Consider the following 20,822-nt stretch of genomic DNA (forward strand, 5'->3'; position numbering starts at 1 on the left):
CTCAGGAGAAATTCCATGTGATAGAAAGGCAGCTAAGCCCTGCCACAAAATCCTTTTTTAAAATAATTGTTTCTAACACTTTGGTTTTGGTTTCCACCACTACATTTTAGGGTAATTTCTTATTCAGTGTCAAGGGGAAAGAATTTTCCCTTTTTTGACACACCTTCTCATCATTCCAGATGCTTCCTTTGACTTCTGGCCATTTACACTGGAGTTGTTTTAACCCATTTTTCCTTCGGTTCATCTTTTCATACTTCACAAATACACATACACAGCCACATGTCCACAGCCACCTGCACACACACAAAATCTATCACGTGGCTCAGTTTTACTCTCTAGTTCACTAAGTTCAAACCTCATTTTTCAGCTGATAAAACATAGGTCTGCAAGGCCTAAGTGTTAGTCCAAGGTCAAATGGTTCAGCAGTAGCCCAGCTGGAAGTAAATCTAGGTCTTCTGACATCCAGTCCAGTCCTTTTCCTACTAATTAATTTTCCACTGATCTCGTAAAATAGAACGAGTCAATCCTGTTCTAGTCCAGGGGCCATAAACTCTGAAAGTCCAAACAGACTCCTGGGTGCCCCGTTGGGCCCCCCAAGGGTGACCAGTGGGCACCTGGTGAGCACTGCCCACAATCTACCTCCTGGTGGGAGAAGAGGCACAGGGAGTGAGGATAGGAAAGATGGAAGTGCCTCCTGAGAGGGCCTGGCCTATGCCTGCCTTCTTCCTTCGAGGCCTACGTTGTGAAGACCTCACACTAATTATGGTCAGAGTACAGGCAGAGATTCCCAAATGGACTGGGAAAACACCAGATGCCCCCCACCCCTGCCCATGTCTATGTTAGGCATTTCTTATAAAAACAGAAGTCTTTTATAATGGTATATTGTACATCTCCGAAACGGGCCTGAAAACAGTGAGTGACTGAGACAAAAGCCCGGGACACTCTGTGAGACGCCTGGGGCTGGTTAGATGTGGGGAGTCTGTACCTGGGCACTGCATCTGCCGTTGGAAGGACCGAGCAGGCTGTCAGTCATGCGTTCTCTGCTGCCCACCGCCCCAGCATCGCCCCGTTCTTCTAAGCCCCACCGCATTGTCCTATCATTTGTCTGGCGAGGGGATGAGAGCCTGTGAACAAGCAGGCCACCCTTCGGCCCCCGCGTGGTGCATTTCCATTCCCTTGAGCTGTCTTGCCGACAGCCAGATCACCTTCCTCCACCCACCTCTCTACCATTCTCCTACCAAAGAGTGAAGGATGATTAAAAGTCTTCTGCATGAGGTGTGGTTGCGTTCGGTATGTACGGTGGTTCTGCAAATATGCGGGTGGACCGTTGACCATGCATGTTATGTGCCATGTGCCCCCCTGTTGGCTGGCGTGCAGAGGAAAGCCTGAGAAGCGAGGGAGGAGAACTGGATTTTTTTTTTTTTCTGCTTTTGAAGCACAGGCTTTAATAAAACACAAAACAAAAACCCAAGAGTTTTGAGAAAAAAAATATCACATAATTACAGTGTGGTTAATCCTTCATGGGTTCCTTACACTGTACACAATTTGCCTCTCAAAAAAAAGCAACAGCAGATTCATTCGACTGCCTCAGATTCATAAAGTCACGTTAAAACAAGAATATCCCGGTTTCTGTGCTTGATATTTTCTGGAAAAGTTATATGTAAAGTGAATTTTTGCAAATTTGGCCTTATTTCAAATATTGTCGAGGTGCTTTCAATTTAAACTGGTACCATTTTGTAAAGCAAATAATAATTTTGTAATGCAAATAGTCACTCCCTAACTTATTTGTTTTGTAAGTTTGGGCTATTATATTTACATTTTTTTTCCTAGAAGCAAGATACATCTATAGATGATGACAGGCAGTAAGATACTAACTTACAAGTAATAGTACAATTAAAAGAGATTAAATATAAATGAAAATATTTTTAGTTAGAAATTTAATCTAAGAATGTAGTTTTTTTTTTTTAAACAGCTTTTATCTAAAGTAAGAACTTGCACCTATCCCAAAGTAAGGAAGTCTAGCAAAATTTTTATATAGCAAAATACTGAATTTATCCTAAGGATATAAGAGGACAAAATATAAAAATGGATATACCAAAAAAAAAGTGATTGCAGCATTGTTTATAACAAAAAGTTAAAAGGAACCCAAAATAGAGAAGTCAGTAAGAGAAGTCTTTTAAATAAAAACCTGATTTCATTTTCATGCAATGATATTTTCCGCTTCTGTTCAGAGAGTAAAGGTGAGATACCGTTTTCACCTGCGGTGCAGGCAACGATTTGAAAGGAACTTCCTGTCACCAAGTGTAGGGTAACGAGGAGGTCAGAAGCGGTGTGGGTAAATACATAAAATACTTCCTCAGTGGGTGGTTGTCTCTGTCTCAAAACTCTAGTTTTGAGTACCATCAAGTTTGCCAGTCCACAAATATTCAGGACACTGAGACACTATAATCAGTGTGACATCAACTTGAATTATTTATTTTAAAAATACTCTGAAGCCATTTTATATACATAAGAGACTTAAAAAGAGATTTTAAAGAATTACAGTGTTTAACGAGAAAGTATTGAAGTTTCATTTTCCTAAGATGTTTTTACTAGAAACATCTCTTACTGTTCTTTAAGGGGAAAATATGTATCTAGCTCTTCCAAAACAAGTTTTAGGTAAAATCATTTTGTGTCTTTGAAAGCTGGGTTGTGAATTTGCTTCTTTTAGTAATACTCAGCATCACCTATTCCTTGGGTCTTCTTTTAGGGAGAGGGTATGCTTGCTCTCTCAAGTTTACTAGATTAAAATAAGTTATGAATTGCTTGGGGGGCCTAGGTGGTTCGGTCAGTTAAGCATCCAACTTCAGCTCAGGTTATGAACTCATGGTTCATGGGTTCAAGCCCTGTGTCAGGCTCTGTGCTGACAGCTAGCTCAGAGCCTGGAGCCTGCTTTAGATTCTGTATCACCCTCTCTCTCTGACTCCCCTGCTCACGCTGTCTCTCTCTTTCTCAAAAATAAATAAAACATTAAAAAAAATAAAAAAGAATTACTTGGCAGTTCAGTTTATGGAAATGGAATGTTATTTGAGATGTGATCCTAAGGATTTCCATTTGGTTACCAACTTTAGTTTTTGGTGTGTGCAGAATACAGAAATATAGAGATAAGGAATACTTACCAATAATGTCATCGCATGTTTTTGTCTGTTTCCTTCTAGGAATTTTTCTTAGCATTGTTATAACTTTAAATACAAAATACTACAAACATACAGAAAAATACAATAAATAAGATAATAGGACTCCTGTTTGCTTCAGTATGACAAATTAGATACTCCAAACATCCCTTGTTGAGAACAACCAAAAATGCTAAATAAAATATCAGAGTTAAAGATTATTTTTAAATGCATTAGTGAGCTGGTAGGAGACTATGAAATATTCGGGGGCAAATAAAGTGAGAGGAGGAATCCTGGAAGGTAACTGTGCTCTAGTTTAGACTTCTCCATGGAGACATCTGCAGAGTCCCATTGGCATTAACCTCAGGTTTTGGTGGAGGCATGGGGTGATGCAGACAGGAGACCAAGGCAAGAACCCAACCGAAGTGGGCTTAATAGGAGACACACCCCCACTGTATGTAAAGCTAGGACCCCAGTGGGCAGTGCCTTCCATGTACAGGTAAACTAGACATAAACCTACCTTGTAGATGGGAGGAGCCAGGAAACTTGATTATCTTGACCATCGTGCTGGGTAGAAGAGGGGAAAAAAATCTCTTTTGAAAATTTATAAGCAACCCAAACAGAAATTTGTGGTCCAGAATTTACATTACCTGTGAGGAGCAAAAAAAAAATTTCAAGCTGAAAATTTTAGTTTAATGTGATTGCACATTTTAATTGCCTCCGGGCAAATGGCAGAAATAAAAGAAATATTCTCTGGAGGAACCCACCTTGAAATCAGGCCTCTAAAAGTTCCCACAATTAAACATGAGAGAATCTGGGGGCGCCTGGGTGGTTCAGTAGGTTAAGAATCGGGCTTCTGCTCAGGTCATGATCTCACGGTTTGTGGATTCCGGGCCCTGCATCGGGCTCTGTGCTGATGGCTCAGAAGCTCAGAGCCTGGGGTCTCCTTCAGATTCTGTATCTCCCTCTCTTTCTGCCCCTCCCCTACTTGTGCTCTGCCTCTCTCTCTGTCTCTCAAAAATAAATAAATGTAAAAAAATTTAAATATACATATATCAAAAAAATAGATAAATAAAAATGAAAGAGAGAATCTGGCCTGAGTGCCAGAACTCACAAAACACACAAGCAATCGAGACACCAGGTGGGGAGATCCAAGAAACAAAAGTATCAGAACCTAAATAACTTTGAATATTATAATTGTCAGTCTCACATAAAATAAGTGTATTTTTAATAGGCAAAAGTTAATAATAGAGGGGATGAAAATATGCAAGGAAAAAAGATTCAAAGTAAAGATTTTGTAAATTTGCAGAACAGGTAGAATTTCTAAAAATAAAAAAATATTATCACTGAAATAAAAACTCCAAGTGGATTGGGTAAACAGAACATTGGACACATTAAAAAAATAAACTGGTACAGATTACCCATGAGGTATAACAGGTGAAAAGTATGAAAAAGAAGCCAAGAGACTTAGAGGCGGATGAGATATTACGTGAATCTAATTGGAATTTTAGAGAACAGGCCTAACTTCAATAGTAATCAGGGAAATGCAAAGTGAAACAAGAGTGAGATGCCATTTTACCTTTCTCCTCCTGGTATAATTCATTACCCAGTTCTGGCGAGGATATTAGAGAACTTAGAACTCTTTTACTGTCTTCTAGTGGGGGTGCAAGCTGGAACAACCACTTAAAATTTTTTTTTCTTTAATGTTTATTTATTTTGGAGAAAGAGACAGAGTACAAGCAGGGAAGGGGCAGGGAGAGAGGGAGTAACAGAATCTGAAGCAGACTCCAGCCATTGGAGTCCCATTGGGGACTCGAACTCATGAACCACAAGATCATGACCTGAGCTGAAGTTCGATGCTTAAACGACTGAGCCACCCAGATGCCCCAAGGAAAAATCACTTTAGAAAGCAATTTTGCAATATTTATTTTGGGGGGTTGGGGGTTTTGGTTTTTGTTTTTGCAAATTACTGCATAGTCTGCAAGAAAGGAGCTCATATGAATCTAGTCATTACAAGGGCACCTGCCAAAAAGAGTGAAAGGTGGAACTGAGGAAGTTCTGGGGATCACCTTGGTCATTCATTCAGTCATTCATTCAACTAATAATTACTGAAGGCATTTTCTGTAGCAGGTGCTAACAGTTTAAAGGGCTCACCCCTCCAAGCTAGAATCAGCTCTGGTTTTTTTTAGTGTGTGATGATACTCTTTCTGTGCATCCTAAAATCTGTTATTTCTCCCCTGTAGATCTAAGCATTTGAGCTGTTTTACTCATTTTAGACTTCCCACTGGAGAAAGTTCAGAGTACATGAAAGAAGAGCACACACAGTTCATTGTACTTTTGCTGGTAAGAAAAGGTGGAAACTCAGTTGAAATTTTTCACTCTCCATCCTGCAAGATTCCACTCAGTTCTGATCTTTGTCTGACTATTCTGGCTAATCTGCCTTACTTAGTTCCCAGGCTTCATTTTCTACGGCAGTCACTTGGTTATTAAAAACACACTTGCAGTGGGAGTTGGTTGAGCATCTGACTCTTGATTTCTACTCAGGTCTTGATCCCAGGGTCATAGGATCGAGCCTCTCCCCCTATTCACACTCAGCAAGGAACCTGCTTGTGACTGTCTCTCTTTCTCCTTCTGTCCCTCTCCTCCACTCACATTCATGCTCTCTCTCTAAAGTAACATTAAAAAGTTTAGAGGCCTCTGGGTAGCTCCAGTGGTCAAGCGTCTGCCTTTGGCTCAGGTCATGATCTTGAAGTTCATGAATTCGAGCTGCCCGTTGGGCTCTGTGCTGACACCTCAGAGCCTGGAGCCTGCTTCAGATTCTGTGTCTTCCTCTCTCTCTGCCCCTTCCCCACTTTCACTCTGTCTCTCTCTCCCTCAAAAATAAACATTAAAAAAATAATAAGATTAAATAAAATTTAAAAGTTAAAAAAAAAAGCACACTTGCAACAAAATTCCTTGTAATGGTATTTAAATTGAGAGGGAAATTTCTCACTGCCTGCTCATGACTTTTAGTTGTTTGATGACTAGAATGACTTTTTATATTTCATTGTGTATAGAACATATACAATGTATCATACACAGAGTTAATTATTAGTAAAGATTTCTTGAAATAAATGAATAAAAATAGGTGATTGTATGACTTAACAAAAATTGGGGAATTACTTTTAAATTTTATTTACCAGTGTGATCCCTTCTACTGGTGTTACAGATACCATTAACTGAAAACCCAGAGAGGGTCTGGCATAGGTATATGAAAATATATTATGCTATATATAGTCGAAGTCTAGTTGGAGGTACTGGGAAGCACTTTGTCCTATAGCTATAAATTCTGTATTTTATGATTTTTATAAAATGAGCTGCATCTAGCAAAAAAACAGTATCTTCTGAATTGATGTATCCATACACTTGAATGTACTCTCAAAAAGGCCTATTCAAAGCATTTTTCAAACCTTAATTTTCCAATATCAGATCTCATTTTTAATTAAGGCTTAACTTCCACTCTCCCCTGCATCTCCATAGAAGGATTAGGCCAGGCCACATCACATCTGGCTGGGTCTGGGATGTCTCGGGGATTTATGAATGACAAGCGATATTAAAACTGGGGTCGTGTGCAGTCATCCTGAAATCAGAAGCTGAATGCTCCCTCGCCAGCCGCGTGGGGTTGGGGTAAACAGGTCATCAAAGGCAGCAGCATCTCTGCCTTCTTCCTCTGTATTCAAGATCTTCCTTCACAAAACATTCAGCACCACAATCTTGTGGCATTCTCTAATGAGTAAACTTTAATCAAAGCAAAGCCCTTTCCTAACGTTGGTTATGAAGAGAGAAAGGACAGAAAGAGAGTGGAAGGGGTGTGAGGGAGAAATGGAAGGAGGTGGGGGGCACATTCGGGGTTCACCACTGCGAGAGACCTGCCTTTGCACCCATCAGGGAGACTCATGGGCCTGTCTATCAGAGTTCCCACTAATAAGATGAAAAACATGCAAACTAGTGAGTTCACAGAGAAGGTCAGACATTCTTGGGGCATTACAGAGAATTATTTTGAAAACATACAATAAGATTATTGAGGGGCTGGTTTGCCAGTAAGCAGCAGCCAAGGCTCTGGGAACGTGGAAGCCTTTCCTGAAACTGCAGTGGTGACCGCGGGTCGTGAAGGGACACTCATCTCCCTGTGACCAGGGCTGTCTGTGCCCGGCCCATGTGTGTGGTCCGTGACACCGGCTGGGCAGCTCCAACTGTCTTCATTTCCTCGTGAATGCTGCCACCGAGTCCACGATCAGTAAGACTCCAGGGCTCATGCCCTGGCTCCCTGAAGCCCCCAGCTTCTGCCCCTTCCAAGGGTAACATGCTGGAAAACAGGAAGGAATAAGGTGAATATCCCAAAAAATTTAGCTGGAAGAGACAGAGACCTACACATAGATAATATATGTGAAAGTGTTTTTGAAAAATTCCATGTGCTACGTAAATAAAGGTTAATACTATTTCTATATAATAGCATGGCTTAGTGGATCCACATGTAAGCACTGATCCGTGGATAAGCTGGTGCTTCAAAACAGAACCAATAGTACCATTTTACTAATCCATAATCCAACCTTGTGGAAATTCAACTAGAGCTTGTGATGCATGATGGTTGGTCACCCACAAGTAGAGTCAGACCTTTATTTCTTAACATTGGTTATGGTCAGATAAGCAACGAGAGAAGAGGCACTGGCATCTAAGAATTCACGTTAATATGCATCACTTTCTAGTTTTCAAAGCACTCATGCTTTGCAGCTTCAAAACTGCGTGACTTAGGGAGGGATTATTGCCTCCATTTCCCTGGCAAGGACACTGAGGCCCAGAGAGATTGCATGGCTCGTCCCCAGGTCACAGGGCTGATGAGTGGGTGCACCATGACTGTACAGTCAGTGGCCTCTAGGAAGCAATGCAGAAACGTGGCAGGATAGAATTCTAAACACCGAGAGTTAAACAGTTGAATTGTAGCATCAGGAAGCCAAAGTCCCTTCTGTATTTGCACCACCCAGTGTTGCTGAAGAGTGTGCCTGGGGGAATGGGTGTGTTTGCCTCATTAGACATTTATGCCTCATCTCTGGTACCTTCTCTTTCAGAGCCACATGCTCTTGAATGATCTGGACAAAGGAGAGCTTGCTCTGGTATTAGGGTAATTGCAACATGGTAACACTTAGCACACTCAGCACTTGCCACCTAGATTATCTCATTAACCTTCCCGGGTCCCAGCGAGCCATGTGCTACATGCAATGTTGCTGTAGCCTCTGTTACTCTGCTCTAGGAAAAGAGTCAGTCCTCCTCTGAGCCCCAGGATGAGGTCCGTCGGCTCTGCAGTTATTTTGCTGGGTTAGCGTGGGCCTGAGACTGAGGTATCCTTTTAAAAAAAGGGAATGGGGTCCAAGCGGCAAATACCATCTATTGCTGTATTCTGAGTGCAGGTATTTAGAATTCTCATTGCTATAAAAACAGGTATTTGCCTCTCTAGAACAACACTGAGTAACACATAGATGCTTTTTAAATGGCTGTTACCTAATCCTCACGAACGTGTAGGAAACTCGTGTCATTATCCTTCTTAAAGGAAACTTTTTATAGGAGATTTGGAGATTAAATGCCTTGCCCAGAGACACACCGGTGTTAGATGGCATAGGGTTTTGCCACCAGCTCTGGGTTTCTTCCGAGCCCCGATGTAAGGTACCGGGGTCCTGTGTGAGGGCCTCATGAGCTGAAGGCAAAGAGCGAGAACCCAAACAGACAGTCTACTAGGCATCAGCTGCACGTGCAGCTTCCCCCCACCCATGGCAGGCACCAGACAGCCCAGAGAGGGAGGCGGAAAGGGAGGGGACGGGACAGCAGGAGCCCGCTCGGAGCACCTCCAGCTCCTGGGCATCTCGTCTGAAGTCAGGAAGATTTCAAAACCCAGACACTATTTTCAGGGCTGCCAAGAGCAGCAGAGAAGTATGCAGGGGTGCGGAGGGCTCTTTAAAAGCAGGATGAAAGGAGAAGGGAGGACAGAAGTTGGAGAGCCCGTTTTGAGGGGGAGGACAGGGTCCTGCCAGATCGGTGTCAACTCCTGCTGTTCAAGTAAAAGCCTCAGTGAAAACACACCTGATGTGAGCAAAAGAGTACTTGTTGGTTTGTGAAGAAAATGGTTTCAATACGTAGAATCTGCTGTCCTACCAAATTCATAAGGAACAGAAATGTTCCAGCCCGCAGTGTCAGTAAAATGAAGTGGTGACGTACACGTAATCAAATCAACAAGAACACACCTTTAGAAACCAATTTTGATATGCCTTTTTAAAAAATGTTTTATTTATTTTTGAGAGAGAGGGAGAGAGAGAAAGATAGACAGACAGACAGCATGAGCAGGGGAGGATCAGAGAGAGAGGGAGACACAGAATCTGAAGACAGGCTCCACGATCTGAGCTAGCTGTCAGCATAGACCCCAATGCGGGGCTCGAACCTACGAACCGTGAGATCATGACCTGAGCCAAAGTCAGATGCTTAACTGATTGAGCCACCCAGACACCCCCGATATGCCTTTATTGTATTTACATTAACTTCCGGGGTTCCTGTGAGAGTCTTGCTAATAATAGGATTTATATAAAATTAACTGTAAGGGGAGAGGTAGTTACTGTCTCCGGTTACTTATGATCCATGCCGTAATTTCACAGCTAGCAGCTCACGTTGCATTATCACTTATTTGAGTAGGCCCTTGAACCCAGGCCTTGGTTTCAGGAATGAGTGGCCCTGAGCAGGGCTGCCCCACACCCACTGCCTGGTGGTTTGCTTGCTGTGTGCACTTAAGAGTGTTGACAGGGTCAGAGGAACTGACCAAATCCAATACTCATTTTTACATTCTTCCATGGAAAAGTGAATTCAGATTAGGATCAGCTTTACTAATAAACACTCCAGAAATAATCAGCCACCTTCCCAGAGGCTACATTTCTCATGCAATGTCCTTGTTCTGGGCACCTGACTAATCACAAAGCTCTGATAAGTAGTGTGTGTTCACGTAAGTTATAAACTGGATGTCAGGCTGACATTTTGGCCTTATATTGATGAAACAGGTATTTCCAGCTCTGTCAGATAAAACTTAGAGCCTAATGAATTTTTTTGGAGGTCTGTAGCTGATTCCTCACCTACTTAAATTTCAGTAATTTATCTTCTCTAAATTAGCACAAAATGACAAACTTCAAGTAGCCATTTGGTTATTCCATTGCCTTAAGTAGATGAATAATAAACTGTTCAAAGACTCATATCTGGGGCACCTGGCAGCTCAGTTGGTTAGGCATCTGACTTTGGCTCAAGTCATGATCTCACAGTTTGTAAATTCGAGCCCAGTGTCAGGTTCTGCACCGACAGTGCAGAGCCTTCTTGGGATTCTCTCTCTACCCCTCCCCACTCCGTGTGCACACATACAGTTTCTCCTGCTTTAATTCATGTTCCTGTTCCCATTAGGTCTTCCAAATTCATGGGATACAACTGTTTGATGTCCAACCCTTGAAACCCTCCATGAACTTGAAAACAGCAACCGGATTTCTCTACCATGAGATAAACCCTGATTCCTTTTAAGTTCCATTTTGACTCTGTTTCTCCCAATAGAGGCTCCTAAATCCCCCCTAGTGTCTTCCTATTTTTATTGTGTGGTGATGCGCTGTTGGGATGCATTCAGGGGTTCATTCTCTTTCAGTGAAAGTGGGCAGGCAGGTGACTCCAGCTCAGACACAGCATGGAGGATGTCTCTGTGGTGTCATGTCTGCCTTCATATAGCAAGATGTCTGCCACAGTTCTAGATAATCCATGCAATTCCAGGGGAAAGAGGATGTCTCCTCCCATGAGTTTCTCTATACTATAAGAAAAACCTTTTTCCAAAACTCCCTAAGCAACTTCCTCTCAGATCTCATTGGCTAGAATTGAGTCACAGGCCAGGGGAAGGGGATGGCCAGGATTTCACAGACCAGTCACCATTCATAACCCCCACTTCTGCTCCAGCAACAGGAGTCATTACCTGAGCACATAACTTTGTAGAGAGAGGAGCATCAGACAAAATCAAGGCTCGTTCAGCAAGGATAAAGGGGAGAGGGGCAGTGGTGGCTGTTAGGTGGGCAGTCAGCTGTGATTGCCACAGGTGGGCAAAAAATGGGGAGCAAAACTACTCTCCACATAGTTCAAAATATTAACAGCAACACAGCAAAACAAATAACTGAAAACCCTTTACACGCCAGGTGTTGTGAGAGCTAGCAGGTACACAGGGATGAACACCACGTGGGCCTTGCCCTGGAGAGCTGGCACGCAACCCAGGCACCCCATGTCATGTCGGAATTGTGTAGTAAGAAGAGAGAGGCCTGCAGTGTTCCGGAAGCACAGAGAAGGATCCCTTAGCTCACTGAGTTAGGCTATGCTGGGAGTAACTGTGAGCATTGTGACTCTTGATTTTCTAATCTTTCTATAATATTTTATGTTTTGTTATTATGGTTCATCTACAGTTGATGAAATAGAAAATCCCTTCAAGCCTGAGAGTGGTGTGCCCTGCAAAGGTCACTTCCCATGAGTTCAGTTTTTCATATTTTGTATCTGGATGGAATCCATTTCATGATCACAAAATTCCATATTTAAACAAGGAAGCTGCTCATCCAGTAGGAAAATGAGTGAGGGAGTAAAAATGAATACAGTCCAAATCATTATGATGTCACTGGCTCTGTAAGTGGGTTTGTTTTTAAGTATTATAAGGCAACTTCAGTAATGAACTGAGGAGAAATCTGTCAGAAGGAGTGGAAGTCTATCACATAGAATTGTTTTACTACTTTTACTTATGTGTATGTTAAGATAAGATAGCAAAGAGTTGTTTATGAGGAATGTGTGTTAAATCGACAAGAATGATTTCCTTAGCATATTCACTATCTCCTGAAAAATGATCTTCAGGGGTGCCTGGATGGCTCAGGTCATTATCTCATAGTTTATGAGTTCAACCCCACAACAGGCTCTGTGTTGACAATGCGGAGCCTGCTTGTGATTCTCTCTCTCCCTCTCTCTGCCTTTCCCTACCCCCTCAAAAATAAATAAATAAGTAAATAAACATTAAAAAAAATTTTTAAATGCCCTTCAGGTGACAAGAATCACTGAAAAACAGGCTGTTCTCTCCTCTGCATCCTTTTTTAAAACTTTTTATTATTTTATTTATTTATTTATTTATTTATTTATTTATTTATTTATTTTGAGAAACAGAGACAGCACGAGCAGGGAAGGGTCAGAGAAAGAGGGAGACACAGAATCTGAAGCGGGCTCCAGGCTCTGAGCTAGCTGTCAGCACAGAACCCAATGCAGGGCTCAAACCCACGAACCATAAGATCATGACCTGAGCCGAAGCTGAGCCGACCCCATTCCCTTTATTTAAATGTTTTTTTTTAACATATGTAACTTTAGCCTGGTCTGTGTTGAGTGTATTAGAAAATTATAAATATGTAAAGAATAATCACTTTTTAAAACCTTCTTGGAACTCCATCCTTGGAGTTCTGTAGGCATGTTTTCATGAGAACGCAATCCTCCTAATATAAATAAATAAAGGATAGTTATTCCAATGAACACCTAACCAAAAGTCGTGAACAAGCAATTCTGGGTAACATATCATGTAAAATAGGGTTAGATGTCTAACAAAGATATGAAAACTAAAGCAAGATATCACTGGTCAACTGACCAAAAGATTTTGTAAAAGTATAAATCAATAAAGTGCTTATGCCCCGGGCTGGTGAGAAGGTAGAGAAATGAGCACTAATGTGTTATTCTATATACAGAGATAAATATATAAAGATGTTTATTCTAGGACCATTTGTTTTAGTACAAATGTCTATTAATAGAGAACTGGGGCACCTGGGTGGCTCAGTCGGTTAAGCATCCAACTTCAGCTCAGGTTATGATCTCGTGATCTCATAGTTCGTGGGTTCAATCCCCATGTCGGGCTCCATGCTAACAGCTCAGAATCTGGGGCCTGTTTCAGATTCTGTGTTTCTCTCTTGCTCTGTCCCTCCCCTGCTCATGCTCTGTCTCTCTCTCTCTCTCTCTCTCTCTCTCAAGAATAAATAAACTTTAAAAAAAAAGAGAACTAATTGAAAATGGTATGTTTGAGCCGCCTGGGTGGCTCAGTTGGTTGAGTATCCAACTCTTGATCTCAGGGTGGTGAGTTCAAGACCTGTGCTGGGCTCCACACTGGGTGTGAAGCCTACTTAAAAGTAAGCAAGCAAGTAAGTAAATAAATAAGTATTCATATAATGGAATATTACACATCTGTCAGAAAAGTGAAGTATCTCTGTATATATTGATTGTTTAAAATTTCTAAACATTAAAAAACATTTTTTTTGAAAAGCGCACCTGTGTGGCTCAGTCGGTTAAGTGTCCAACTTTGGTTCAGGTCTTGATCTCACGGTTCGTGGGTTCGAGCCCTGCGCCGGCTCTGTGCTGACAGCTCAGAGCCTGGATCCTGCTTCAGATTCTGTGTCTCCCTCTCTCTCTGCCACTCGCTCACTTATGGTCTGTCTCAAAAATAAACAAACATTAAAAAAAATTTTAAAGAAAATAGGAGAAAAAACATTTTTAAATCTCAAGATGTATTGCATACACAAAGCAAGTTACAGAACAGAGTAATGTTATCTATATGTATCTGTACAGAGACATTAGTAATTATACTTCTAAAAGGATATGGAGGAAACTGTTACAGCAGTTACAGTGGTTACCTTCAGAGAAAAGGACTAGAGTTAAAGCATGGAAGACTTACTTTTCGCTTTGTACTTTCCTGTATGATTTGAATCTGTGCAAGAATTGCTTTATTCTAAAATATGAAATGTAGTTTTGTTTAAAAAGAATAAGTTATATCTTCATGGTTTGACATGGGAAAATACCTGCACTATAAGAGGAGAAAGTGTAAGAAAATCACAATGTTATGACTCTGTTAATGGTGCTATTTCTATCTAGATAAAGATGCAGACCTACATAGGGTTTGTATGGAGAAGTCTGGATGAAAATAATTTGCACTACCATCGATGTGGCTGCCCCACAGCCAGAGTGGAGAAGTACTGACATTGTAGAAACCTTACTTTCTCCGTACTGTTTACTTTTGTACAGTGCTAGTGAATCATCAGAAAGAAAAACTTAAATTTTTCCAAGTGAGGGGGAAAAGTGAAAAAAAAAGAAAGAAAGAAAGAAAGGAAATCCAGTTCTCCCAACACCCTTTTGCCTGCAGTGCTCCCGGGTGCTCTATGCAAAAGCAAGGATTTGGCTCCGGCTCTCACCTGGCTTGTCCAATCTTCCTCTCACCATCTTCCCTTTTAAATCCCACCTGCCACGGAAGCCTTTGTAGTCCGAGTGGGATCTCTCCTCTGATCCAACTTATCTACCCAAGGCTTACCCAACTAGACAAACTGGAAAATAAAAATCAAAAACAGAATGTTCAAACAAGACGCTGAAAACTGGCCCAACCTGTACATGAAATCAACATGCCTTATTCAGGTACCACGGGTTTGTGCAAGGAGCTGGCCGCCTGCTGGGAGGAAAGGAGACGCGGGCTGGAGCCCCAGGCCCCGGTGCATCCTGGCCGTTTTTGAACTCGGCCATTTTTCTCACCTACTCATCCTGTTACCCCAACTCAGGAGGCTGATAAGAGAATCTGGGGAGGCAGGAGCAGTGCTATGGACATAAAAGGTGATTAATCACATCATTGTGTGAGCCCTGGAGGACAAGATTTGTATTGTGGGTTATAAATATTGCCTAGAAAATGAGGGGAACCCAAGATGTTCATTAACACAAAGGTGCTCAGATTTTATGAAGAAAATGCTGTGACAATCCAATCCAAATGATTTCTCTTTTCAATTACTTTTCACCTCAGGATCTCAAAATGTTCCTTTCAGTCTTCCATCACAACTGTCCTATCATGAGTGTGGACTGCTACTAGGCCACGTAGTGTTGACACATTTTCCAGCACTTTCTCTCCTTCCCCCACATTAATAATAAGTTTCTTATTACTGGTGAGAGCCATTGTAACAGGAAGGAAGAGCAGCTCAGAGGTGTCCAAGCCCTGGCGGTAGAACAGAAACCTGGGATGGAACTGGAAGAGGAGATTGAGCAGGCCCACACAAGAGGATGTGGCCACGCAGAGGTTTCTAAAGCTAATGCGACAACTTAACCTACCTATTGTGCAGGTCTTCTTTACTATTTGTTTGAATCTTGTTATTACTCTAGTTACAGAGCTTTCCACCGGCTGGCGCGCAAAGCAAGAGAGAGCAGTGTTCCTTGGAAGTTGAGAAAATGGACAAGGCTGACTACTGGTAGTGGCTAAATTGTGTCCCCCAAATAGATACGCTGAAATACTAGCCCCATACCTCAGAATGTGACCTTATTTTATTTTACTTTTAATTTTTTTAACGTTTATTTATTTTTGAGAGAGACAGAGTGTGAGCAGGGGGAGGGGCAGAGAGAGAGAGAGAGAGGGAGACACAGAATCTGAAGCAGACTCCAGGCTCTGAGCTGTCAGCACAGAGCCTGACTTGGGGCTCAAACTCACAAACTGTGAGATCATGGCCTGAACCGAAGTCAGACTCTTAACCGACTGAACCACCAGGCGCCCAGGAGAGGTTTTTATAGATTTAATCAAGTTAAAACCAGGCCATTAGTGTAGGTGCTAATCCAGTATGACTAGTGTCCTTCTGAAAAGGGGAAATTTGAATACAGAGACAGACACACACACATACAGAGAGAAGAGGTGAGGACACAGAAAGAGCACCATGGAGGGGCAGAGGTTTGAAGTGATGATTTATCTATCAGCCAAGTAATGCCTGAGGCTACCAGAAGCCAGGAGAGAGGCCTGGAACAGATCCTTCCCCAGAGCCTTCAGAAGGAGCATGGCCCTGCCCATACCTTGGTTTTCAACTTCTGGTCTTTGGGCTGTTGAGACAGTAAGTTTCTATTAAGTAGACAACCACCCAGTTGCTGATACTTTCTTACGGCAGCCCTAGGCAACTACTACATCCACTCCAGTCACGTGTCCTTCCAGCAATGGGTATTTGTGGGACAAAATAAATAATAGGAATGGCTGATCCACTATGGTGGTAGACTTTTCTGAGAACACTCAGCCTGGAGATAGTCTTCTTTCCGTGGAATGCAGAAAGCCAGTAAACCCTCCCTCTGCAGCCCGGCAGAGAGGAGAGGCACACAGCCCAGTGTGGGCTGGTAGGGAGCACACTATCCTACCTTGGACCATTGCTTGGCTCTGTGCAGGGGCCCACACTGTGCACACAGCTGCTTCAAGCCCAACGTTTTACCAAATGGAGACAAAGACAGAGATGAGGTTCCCCAAAGGGAACGAATGTCCTGAGACCAGGCAGTCACCCCTCTAATGCCAACCATGGAGACAGGAATTGGGGGCAAGAGGGCTCACAAGCAAAAGAGAACCTGAGAATCTCAAGAATACCCAGAACTGGACCCTATCTGGCGAAGGACTTTTTCTTGCTTTATTTTTTTTTATTTTATTTTAAAACTTACTTGGGAAAAATTGTCATTCACTTGGAACCCCAGTGCTTAATCTTTGTATGTATATTTGTGAGGATATAACTTATTCCTGTGTGTGTCGTTCTCTTCTATGGATTCAGTCTCAGCTCATCCTTTTGTTGTCTTTTTGAAGCCAGGAAATAAAAACAAAAATCCTCAGATTTTATAAAAGAGAAGCCCCTGGACCAAGGGGTCCCCACATGAGGGCAGCCCTGAGTGGGCAGATCCCAGGACTGAAGCTGTCCTGCCAGAAGGGACTCCTGGCTGCCTGGGGACACGCTCTCCTCAGACCTAACCTCAGTCTGTGCAAGGTTAGACAAAGGCCTCAGCACTGAGTCTTTGTTTTCCTCCTCCTAATACCCAGCTCTTCTCTCTTTTGTCTTAAGAGCCGGCCAGCCCGGGTGGGGGGAGCGGAAGGACTGACATCAGAGAGGATCCTAGCAAACAATGCTACCAATTTAGGGTAATTTCCCCTATTTACCTCACTCAAAAAAAAAAAAAAAAAAAAAAAGGCTTCTTTTGTCAAAATAAAAAAACATGTGAAAAGTGCAGGTTTGTTGTTGTTTTGAAGAATTTGAACAGCCGAGGTGTTTTCCCTGGTACTCAGTTTCAAAATCAACAAACTGACAGCTGCCTGAAAAAGGAAAAATGGAGTCAGCTCTGTCCTTGTCCTTCCTCAGCAGTGCTCCCTAGTGAAATGAAAAGCGCCTCCTTGGCCCCTGACGCCCCCACACTAATGGGGGCACAATGCTCCACGGCCGGCCCTGGCCTGACCTGGCCACCAGGGTCCTCGCGCCAGGTGTCAGGAGGGGAGGGAAGAAAGGTCACCTTGTTTGTACATTTGGGTGTCTCACAACTACTAGGCTGGTAAAATTGTTTTTCTGAGAGTTTCTTGTTCTTCTGGCCTTTAAAAACTTCTTATGCTTCGTTTTTCTTCTTCTTTTTTCTTTTTTTCTTCCTGAAAGATAAGAGAGATGCAAACTTTCCACAGTGTTAACTGTCCCGGATTTTCTCTCTGCTGTACGATTGAGTGGTAGCAAGGCGGTTCTAAAAGGCATGATTTGTTTATAAATATATCTGGAAATATTTTAAAAATACAAACTGCCAAGGGTGGGGCTGGGTCATAGCCAAGTCAGGAGAAGTAAGATGTGTATTCTGGAAGTGGGCGTTAGCATCCTGCCAGACGTAGTTTTGAAGTAATTTAGGGTCAAGTGGAAAACACTGATGGTACTTACCTACGGTATCTGATTATTCTTACCGTTGGTTTTAGGTTGTAGAGAGAATGGCTTCTGGCTTGCTGGGAAGCTGATCTGAGTGGCTCTATACTTTAAACACAATCCTGTTTTGTAGAGTCTCTTAGATGAATGCTGACCGGGCGGTATTTAAGGAACAGCGTCGTGTTTGTGTCTGCCCCAGCACTCACCTTTATTTCCTCTTGCTTCCTTCCCTTTGTGCTTCATCGTCCCTGGCTGTGACACAGACAGAGGAGGAGACTGCCTGGGGACCAACAGAGGATGGGGAAGTCGTTAGCATGACTAAACTTGCCCTTCCCAGGTTCAGTCCACCACCTTTCTATTCTCTTTCTGTTCTGTTCTTTCTCTTCTAGTCTAGGGGGAGCGCCTCTTCAGTGGCTTTAAGTAGAGGGTGGGGAGGATATGTTTGGTCAAAGGGCCTCGAGATGAGAACAGGAGACTCAAGGAGAGGAAACAGGGGGCCCGAGATAAAGAAATCAGAGCTAGAAGAAGAGAAATAAATAGAAACAAAGACGATGAATAATACCAGTTCCAAAAGAGGGAGCAAGACGATAAAGCAGCGAGACACAGAGATGGTCCTGCAGAAAGAAACAATTCAAACACAGAAAAATGGGAGAAGCCCGAAAACAAACTGAGAAGCCCATACAGGAAAGGAAAGAACCAAATGGAAGAAATGGAACCCCAAACAGAAAGGACGTCTGAATGAGAAATGTGACTGAGGGAAAGAACAGAGAAGCCTTTGTGGTATGTTTGTAGACCAGAGGGAGAACGACAGAACAGAGGGAATCCAGGACTGTTTATTCCTTGCACCTAGCAAACAAAAAATTCATTATTTTTTAATCATGGAAGAAATAGCTCTAAGAGCACCAAGCCTTTCATGCTCTCAGTCTGGCTCTCACTCATCTTAATCCCTTAGGACTCCTTCAGAAGTGTGAGGAGACCCAGCACGAGGCAAACCACATTTCCACCCAGATGACTTTTATATAAAGTTGATTTTAGAGAGACACGTGCTCCCAGGCCCTAAAGCTGGGCCCCCTGCCCTGGGAGGCGAATGATCTTGAGCTTTTCAGTCTCTATAAATCCCAGGGTAAATGACAAAAATATCTTGGTTCCTAAATATCTGGATACAAAAGTGAAATAATTATTTCCATGACTCCCATTTCAAAAGACTGCCTTACTATTAATAACTTAGAAGTTGCCTTCTAAGTTTAAATAATTTAACAAGTGGAGTAATAAAAAAAAAATGTAAGTAAAGCATAAACTGATAAATGCAACACATACCCAGGAGAAGTAAAGATCAGTTATTGCATTACTGTAAATTGCTGTTACTAAACATTATGATAAATTATCAAAAAGATGCCTCTCCACCCCCTTCTATAATTTCAGGTTATTAATTTTATTCATATACAAGTAATTCTTTCCTCGTGTGCTTCTCTTGCCCTGTTTCTCTAATGAGGAAACAGAAAAAAATATGCAGTAGTTGAAATACTCAAATTGGAGCCGAAGCAAATGAAAAAAAGATATCAGAAACAAATAGCATTATCGGCTTTTAGCCCCATAAAAAGCTCTTATTTATTTAGACCCTATTAATTTGGAATTTATAATAAGTTGATTGGGATCTGGGCAGAAATTTTCCTTCATTTAGCAAACTCTGTCTTGCTAAGTAGTACAAAAGAGTGATGTAAAAGAGATTACACAGGGAATGTTTGAAATACATCCTTGAGCACTTCAGGCAATCTCTTCTATATGAATAATTAATATATGAATACATATCATCCTTATCCAATAATTATCTGGTAATTCAGGAAGAATTTGTTAGGTCACCCTGCAGAGTAGGGAGCTGTGGGTTTATCACCAAGCAGCTCCCTGACCATAGGCAAGTCACTTAACTTCATCAGCCCTTGTTTTTCTTACCTGCAACATTAGGCTGGTAACACCAGATCAGCCCAGTTCGAGGGGTTTTTATGCACACACAAGTAGAGACTCGGTAGGAATCCATTTTGAAATTCATATGATATTAGGAAAACCTATATTATTTAAAATGGATATGCAATTCATACTTGTCACTAATTCAATCTGACCTGCCCAGTTGTCTTTTATGCCTTATAAAGCTTCAATGAAAGGAAATTCCCTGATGAAATATGTGGATATAAACACACACGTGCAGATAAAAACATTTATCCTCTTTCTGCTCCTCCAACCCCCAAAAGATTTTTGGAGTCATTTTTGCTGTGCTGAGTACACTAAATAAACTTAACATGCCACAACTGAAGAAATTGTGTACACTGCAAAGAGTATGTGTTGAAGTCTGACAGGCTTGGGTTCAAATTCTTCCAAACAGATGAGTTAGCCTAAAGAATGATCTCCTTCAGCCCCAGTTTCTTTGTCTAAAAGTAATAATATCAACTATATAGAACATTTATAAAGACTATGGGAAAGGGGTGCCTGGGTGGCTCAGTCTGGGTAGTTAAATGTCTGACTCTTCATCTCGGCTCAGGTCGTGATTTCCCAGTTTATGAGTTTGAGCCCCACTTTGGGCTCTGTGCTGAAAGCATGGAGCTTACTTGGGATTCTCTCTCTCTCTGTGTCTCTCTCTCTCTCTGCCCTCTCCCCTGCTTGCACACACATACTCACTCTCTCTCTCTCAAATAAGTAAATAAACTTAAAAAAAAAAAAAGACTAGGGGAGATAATATACATAGCATAGTGCCTAACACAGAATGGGCACTCCAAAGAGGTGATGATTATTAATATGAAAGATAAGTTGTCCAGTGCTATTTGCACTGGAAAAAATACTCCAAGACTCATCACTTGGAATCTCTTGCTCATAGTACAACTTAGCTCCCAAAATGTGAAGCCAAGTAGAGTCTTAATCACAG

Source organism: Suricata suricatta, chromosome 6, assembly GCF_006229205.1.
Source record: "Suricata suricatta isolate VVHF042 chromosome 6, meerkat_22Aug2017_6uvM2_HiC, whole genome shotgun sequence".
Taxonomy (NCBI): domain Eukaryota; kingdom Metazoa; phylum Chordata; class Mammalia; order Carnivora; family Herpestidae; genus Suricata; species Suricata suricatta.